Source organism: Hyperolius riggenbachi, chromosome 2, assembly GCF_040937935.1.
Source record: "Hyperolius riggenbachi isolate aHypRig1 chromosome 2, aHypRig1.pri, whole genome shotgun sequence".
Taxonomy (NCBI): domain Eukaryota; kingdom Metazoa; phylum Chordata; class Amphibia; order Anura; family Hyperoliidae; genus Hyperolius; species Hyperolius riggenbachi.
Genome location: NC_090647.1, coordinates 571,124,329 through 571,131,650, shown reverse-complemented (window position 1 = coordinate 571,131,650; position 7,322 = coordinate 571,124,329). Strand labels below are relative to the sequence as shown.

At 48.1% G+C, this 7,322-nt stretch overlaps 1 long non-coding RNA gene across 1 annotated transcript; it reads left to right on the top strand.

The window, feature by feature from the left end:
- Nucleotides 1-6,687: 6,687 nt before the first annotated feature.
- Nucleotides 6,688-7,322, top strand: LOC137547439 (uncharacterized). The gene is made up of 3 exons (XR_011026587.1): nucleotides 6,688-6,789; nucleotides 6,879-7,001; nucleotides 7,257-7,322. It is a non-coding gene; the product is annotated as an uncharacterized lncRNA (long non-coding RNA).

Here is a 7,322-nt window from a genome sequence, read left to right as displayed (position 1 = left end):
AAATTCGGCTGCGTAATCTTCGACCGGACCCCTGCCTTGACGCAAGAGCTTGAGCTTCCGCTCAGAGGTCGCGGCAAGGTCTGGGTCATCGTAAATTACTGCCATGGCTTTAAAAAATTCCTCCACTGAAGAGAGGGCCAAATCCCCGGTGGGCAAACTGTACGCCCACGTCTGAGAATCGCCTGATAACAAAGCCTTAATGAATGTGACTCTTTGGGCCACAGTTCTTGAAGAACGGGGTTTCAACTCAAAGTAAGATAACACTCTACTTCTAAAATTTCGGAGTCTGATCTGTGACCAGAAAATTTCTCAGGTACAGGCAAACGCATGTCAGAGCTAGGAGGGGATCGCACCTCATCCACTGCTGTCTGGAGGGTTTGTAAAGAACCAGAAAAAGCTTCAATCATAGTCTTGTGACTACCCAGCACTTGATTGATGTTGTCCACCGAAGTGGCAAGTGCGCCCAGACGGTCAGTGCGTGCGTCCATTATTATTTTTTTGGCCTGCCGTTATGTAACGATCGGTGTAACACAGAGAGAGTCTGATTACCGGTGAACTGCAGTATCACCGAGAATACAGAATATACCCGATTATTGGTGATCTGCAGTATCACCGATAATCAGATATATCTACTAACCTCTGGACACCTGATATAACAAGTGAGTGTTTAGATGCAACAGTATACTATGAGTACTTCTCCAGAAGTATGTTCCTTCCTCTGGCCTAGACTCTCCAGGGGGCAGCAGCTAGGCTGATGGGAGGAAGGACAGAGCGTGAGTGACACCCAAGAGGGAGGGTGTCACTAACAGGTCTGGGAACTGCCTCTAACAGTAAGGCCAGTTCTCGAGGTCGGCAAGCCAGGTCGTAACACACGGACAGATAAGGTACAGATTCAGGAGGCAGATACGGAATCCAATAAACAGACAGGGTTTGGCAACGGAGTATCAGAATAGCACAGTACAGAATCAGGAAGCCAATACAGAGTCCAGGAACGAGCAGAGATTGGCAACAGGGTAACAGAAATAGCAAGGTACAGAATCAGGAGGCAGATACAGAGTCCAGGAACGAGCAGAGATCGGCAACAGGATATCAGAGATAGCAAGGTACAGAATCAGAGTTCAGAGGAGTGGTCAGACAGGCAAAAGGTCATAACAAATAATACAGTTCAATATTCCTGACGCTAAGGTGTGAGTTCCTTGATCGTCAACACCTTTGGAAACTATGCTAGAACACAGATACAGACAAGGTCTGAGTGCTACCACGTAGTGATCGCAACGGCAGACAACCAGAGAATGACCAGCACCCAGTATATATAGCAAAGCGCTCTCCAGCGCCTCCCCTAAATGCTGGACCAATAGCAGGTGGTGAAAATGTCAGCTGACCCGCCTGGTCAGCTGACCCTTTTCTGGCTGTCATATAAGCTCTGCCTCTCAGCGCGCGCGCGTCCTTCTGAACCTGTGTGGACTAGCAGTCCCAGCCACACCAGACATGTCTTGTAATGTGATCACTGATTCAGGCGCGGGGACCGCCGCCCTGCTCTCTAAGCGAGTGGCGGTTTCCCCGCATCCAGCCGCAATGCCAGCTGCTTTGCCATGCGTACAATCCGCCGCCTCCAACGCGGACTCCACTGCTCTGCCCATGCAGCATGCGTCGGTTTCTTCGCGTTGTGCCGCCATGTTAGACGCGGAAACAGCCGCCTCACTCTGAGCCCTTGCGGCGGCTTTTCCGCGTTTCCTCACACTGTCCCTCCAAAAAAGGGACAGTTGGGAGCTATGTCAAAAACCCACAGCTGAACTCTGGTCCCCTACCTTTCGTGTCCTTACCTCTCCCTCTAGATTGTAAGCCTTTGGGCAGGGTCCTCCTCCTTTTGTGTCCTACCTGATCATGCACATCCATTACTGTGAACCGATGCTATGCATCTGAGTGAACCTAACTTGCCTAATCTCCAAGCTCCCATCCAGTGACTAAGCATTACCTTGTACTCATACTGGGCTGTGTGATCTCCATGCTCCCATCCAGTGACTGACTAAGCATTACCTGGTACTTATACTGTGCTGTGTGATCTCCATGCTCCATCCAGTGACTAAGCATTACCTTGTACTCATACTGTGCTGTGTGATCTCCATGCTCCATCCAGTGACTAAGCATTACCTTGTACTCATACTGTGCTGTGTGATCTCCATGCTCCATTCAGTGACTAAGCATTACCTTGTACTCATACTGTGCTGTGTGATCTCCATGCTCCCCTCCAGTGACTAAGCATTACCTTGTACTCATACTGGGCTGTGTGATCTCCATGCTACCATCCAGTGACTGACTAAGCATTACCTGGTACTTATACTGTGCTGTGTGATCTCCATGCTCCATCCAGTGACTAAGCATTACCTTGTACTCATACTGTGCTGTGTGATCTCCATGCTCCATCCAGTGACTAAGCATTACCTTGTACTCATACTGTGCTGCGTGATCTCCATGCTCCATCCAGTGACTAAGCATTACCTTGTACTCATACTGTGCTGTGTGATCTCCATGCTCCATCCAGTGACTAAGCATTACCTTGTACTCATACTGTGCTGTGTGATCTCCATGCTCCATCCAGTGACTAAGCATTACCTTGTACACATACTGTGCTGCGTGATCTCCATGCTCCCATCCAGTGACTAAGCATTACCTTGTACTCATACTGTGCTGTGTGATCTCCATGCTCCCATCCAGTGACTAAGCATTATCTTGTACTCATACTGTGCTGTGTGATCTCCATGCTCCATCCAGTGACTAAGCATTACCTTGTACTCATACTGTGCTGTGTGATCTCCATGCTCCCATCCAGTGACTAAGCATTACCTTGTACTCATACTGTGCTGTGTGATCTCCATGCTCCTATCCAGTGACTAAGCATTACCTTGTACTCATACTGTGCTGTGTGATCTCCATGCTCCCATCCAGTGACTAAGCATTACCTTGTACTCATACTGTGCTGTGTGATATCCATGCTCCATCCAGTGACTGAGCATTACCTTGTACTCATACTGTGCTGTGTGATCTCCATGCTCCATCCAGTGACTAAGCATTACCTTGTACTCATACTGTGCTGTGTGATCTCCATGCTCCCATCCAGTGACTAAGCATTACCTTGTACTCATACTGTGCTGTGTGATCTCCATGCTCCATCCAGTGACTGACTAAGCATTACCTTGTACTCATACTGTGCTGTCTGATCTCCATGCTCCCATCCAGTGACTAAGCATTACCTTGTACTCATACTGTGCTGTGTGATCTCCATGCTCCCATCCAGTGACTAAGCATTACCTGGTACTCATACTGTGCTGTGTAATCTCCATGCCCCATCCAGTGACTAAGCATTACCTTGTACTCATACTGTGCTGTGTGATCTCCATGCTGCCATCCAGTGACTAAGCATTACCTTGTACTCATATACTGTGCTGTGTGATCTCCATGCTCCCATCCAGTGACTAAGCATTACCTTGTACTCATACTGTGCTGTGTGATCTCCATGCTCCCATCCAGTGACTAAGCATTACCTGGTACTCATACTGTGCTGTGTAATCTCCATGCCCCATCCAGTGACTAAGCATTACCTTGTACTCATACTGTGCTGTGTGATCTCCATGCTGCCATCCAGTGACTAAGCATTACCTTGTACTCATATACTGTGCTGTGTGATCTCCATGCTCCCATCCAGTGACTAAGCATTACCTTGTACTCATACTGTGCTGTGTGATCTCCATGCTCCATCCAGTGACTAAGCATTACCTTGTACTCATACTGTGCTGTGTGATCTCCATGCTCCATCCAGTGACTAAGCATTACCTTGTACTCATACTGTGCTGTGTGATCTCCATGCTCCCATCCAGTGACTAAGCATTACCTTGTACTCATACTGTGCTGTGTGATCTGGTCTGCATGTATTCCTGTATTGTCGTATTGCTGTATGTCACCCCTAAATATTGTCTGTAACCTAAACTAATGTCCAGCGCTGCGTAATATGTGGGCGTTGTGGTGATATACTGGGGTGCTTATGATGTAAGGATAATACAGGAACATATTTCTTTCATTTTTCTGACTGTATCACATGGGATTGTCTGTTAGCCAGACTGGCTTTGAAGGCTGGCAACTAGCTTCCTGGAATTCCTTATATAATGTAAATTAACTCTATCATTGTCTGCTTCTAATTAGGAAACCCTTAATAAGACAGTTGCTGTGAAGCCTATACAGGTGGTCAGACCATGTTGTCTGAATAATGTCTCAGAGATGTATTGTGCTTGGGAGCAATTGTCACCTGGACTGGCTACAGTATGCTTTGAAGCAGCTCACACCAGCCTGAGCCAGGACTTTACATATGACATCCTGCTGCAATGTGAAAGCCTTAATCAATTGTCACCTTTAACCGGGAGTAAGGAAGTCTTTTGTTGTGTGTGTGCTATAATACACTCTTTGCATGTGGAAGTAGATCTTTGGGAATCAAATTATGTCTGAGGATGTAATTAAAACTAGTTCCCCCCGTCCAAACAGGCTTGCAGCCTCAAGGCAAATATTCCAGCATAAAAAGCCTACCTAAAAAAGATACCTAAAATCAGTCTTCTCCTGACGGTAGCTGAAGCTGGACTCCCGGCCCAAGCTAAGTTGGCTCCTGGTCCAACCAGAACTGTGTCTGCCCACAAAACCCAAGTCCAAGGTTCTTCTATCTTGATCCCTGTTTTATTGGGTAAGCAAATCGCTTTGTGTGTAACTTTGTAACTTTTATCCTTGTAATTTTTACTGTTTTTGTAAATCTTTTGTATATATTATGTTCTGCATTGTTCCATTTTTTTCTGGAATATTAAATGCTTATTTAATAAGTTTGACTTCTGCTGTACTAAACTAACACTCATAGCCTAGTAGAGACTGAAGTGTAACTAAGTTCATGCCTGATTGTATGATTGAGCGACGCTACCGTATAAGATTGTGATTGCATTTTGTGTGGGGGCATTTGTCATACGTTGGCCTAAAGCGCGCAGTAGACCCAACGTACGAAAACGCCAGTGCGAGTAGCTCGACAGCAGAGTGGCTAACAGTATCGTTCGGAACGACTGTTAGTGGTTTTGCTTCACTACAGTGTAAGATTGCAATTGTGCGTGTGTGTGCGTGGCGTTCCTGTATTCGGCATAAAGCGCAAAGCTGACCCGAATACGAAAACGCGGATTGCGCGCTGAGCACTCGACAGCCGAGTGGAAGTGTCTAGCAACAGCTAGTGGTGGCAGTGAGAGGTGTTCTGAGGGGTCACAGACTTGTTTTAGCTTGATTAAGGCTGCTTCCCCTCTCAGTCTGGTCAAACCCGCAGTCGGGAACCGTATACGCAGGCGTGCCGCGGGCCCTGTTCCTGACAGGTGCTTTATAAGTACAATAAATAAATACATTCAGGGGGCATTTATCTCTGTTTTCCTTCTGTCCGGTACAAGAATTCATGTCCACTTTAAAAGGAAACTGAAATAACTTCAAAAAAAAGGGTTTCGCTTACCTGGGACTTCTACCAGCCCCCTGTAGCCATCCTGTGCCTGCGCCGGTCCTCAACAATCCTCTGGTCCCCCGCCGCGACTTGCAATTCTGGCCGCCTGGCTGCGTGCGTCCTCGTTGCAGGAGACAAAGAGATTCTCTCGCACTGCGCCGTCCATTAGCAAGTCAGCGGTAATGAAACTTAGCGGGGGGGGGGGGGGTGGAGGACCTTTGAGGGACAGCGTGGACACAGGACGGGTGCATGTGATGGTACAAACCCCAGGTAAGTGAAACTTTTTTTTTCAGGTTTTCTTCAAGTACTGGCTGTTTTTTCTCCCTTTAATTACTAAAGGAGGCTGCAGTTAGCTGACTGACCACAAGATGGCGAATCCACCACCAGCAGCTGGAACGCAGAAACCGGAAGTAGAACCACAGAGAGGAAGTAATGACAGACCGGAAGTAAATCAGGGATTTCCTCTTGCAGCCGACAGAGGTGAGAGGGGAGTTTTATTTGTAAAATAACTCAGTTATAAATAATATTATAAGAGTCAAAAGTGGGAAAATATTTTTATTTGCAGCCAACACAGGGTGAGGGGAGGACATAGTGGGGGAGGGGAGGACAGGTATTGGGGTGAGGGGAGCACATAGTAGGGGAGGGGAGGACAGGTATTGGGGTGAGGGGAGCACATAGTGGGGGAGGGGAGGACAGGTATTGGGGTGAGTGGAGGAGCACATAGTGGGGGAGGGGAGGAGCACATAGTGGGGAGGGCAGGTATTGGGGTGAGGGGAGGACAGGTATTGGGGTGAGGGAGGAGCACATAGTGGGGGAGGGGAGGGCAGGTATTGGGGTGAGGGGAGGCGTGCATAGTGGAGGAGGGGAGGACAGGTATTGGGATGGGGAGGAGCACATAGTGGGGGAGGGGAGGGGAGGTATTGGGGTAGGGAGGGGATGACAGGTATTGGGGTAGGAGGAGCATATAGTGGGGGAGGGGAGGACTGGTATTGAGGTGGGGCAGTGTTTAGCGTAGAGGACATTCTGTGCACTTCCTGTCTGTCACATTAAGCGGATAGACACCCCCTGCAGACGTCACTGGAGAGGTGAGGAGGGTTCTGGGAATGTCGCATGACTGGAGAGGTGAGGAGGATTCTGGGAGTGTCACATGACCTTACCTTCAGTCTCTCCATACAGAGTTTCCCTTCTGTGAAGTCTGGTGACCATCGCGGTGCCCCCACCTCACCCCCTGATATCTGAGAGACACGAGAAGCCCACAACATCCTCACTGATCTGCTGTCGGGGTGAGTTGAGCATTAGCAGGAATTATGGGACAGTATCCAGTGACAGCCAGTGATTTGTATGGTGGTGACTGTATCATTCTGTGTGTCAGGTTCCTATAAGGAGGCTCATTGTCTCATCTATTTCTCCATGGAGGAGGGGCAGTATATAGAAGGACACCAGGACCTCCACAAGGACGCCATGATGGAGAATCAGCCGCCCCTCACATCACCGGGTAAGAGGAGACTTTCATTACTTGTACAGGAGAGAGCAGTACTTGCAGTCCACCTAGATCCCCCATCATCTGATAATCACATAGAGACAATGTATTCAGTCAGTGTGTGTGTTTCCTACAGATGTATCCAGTAACAGGAACCCACCAGAGAGATGTACAGGTCCTCTTTATTCCCAGGATTGTCCACCTAGATCCCCCATCATCTGATAATCACATAGAGACAATGTATTCAGTCAGTGTGTGTGTTTCCTACAGATGTATCCAGTAACAGAAACCCACCAGAGAGATGTACAGGTCCTCTTTATTCCCAGGATTGTCCAC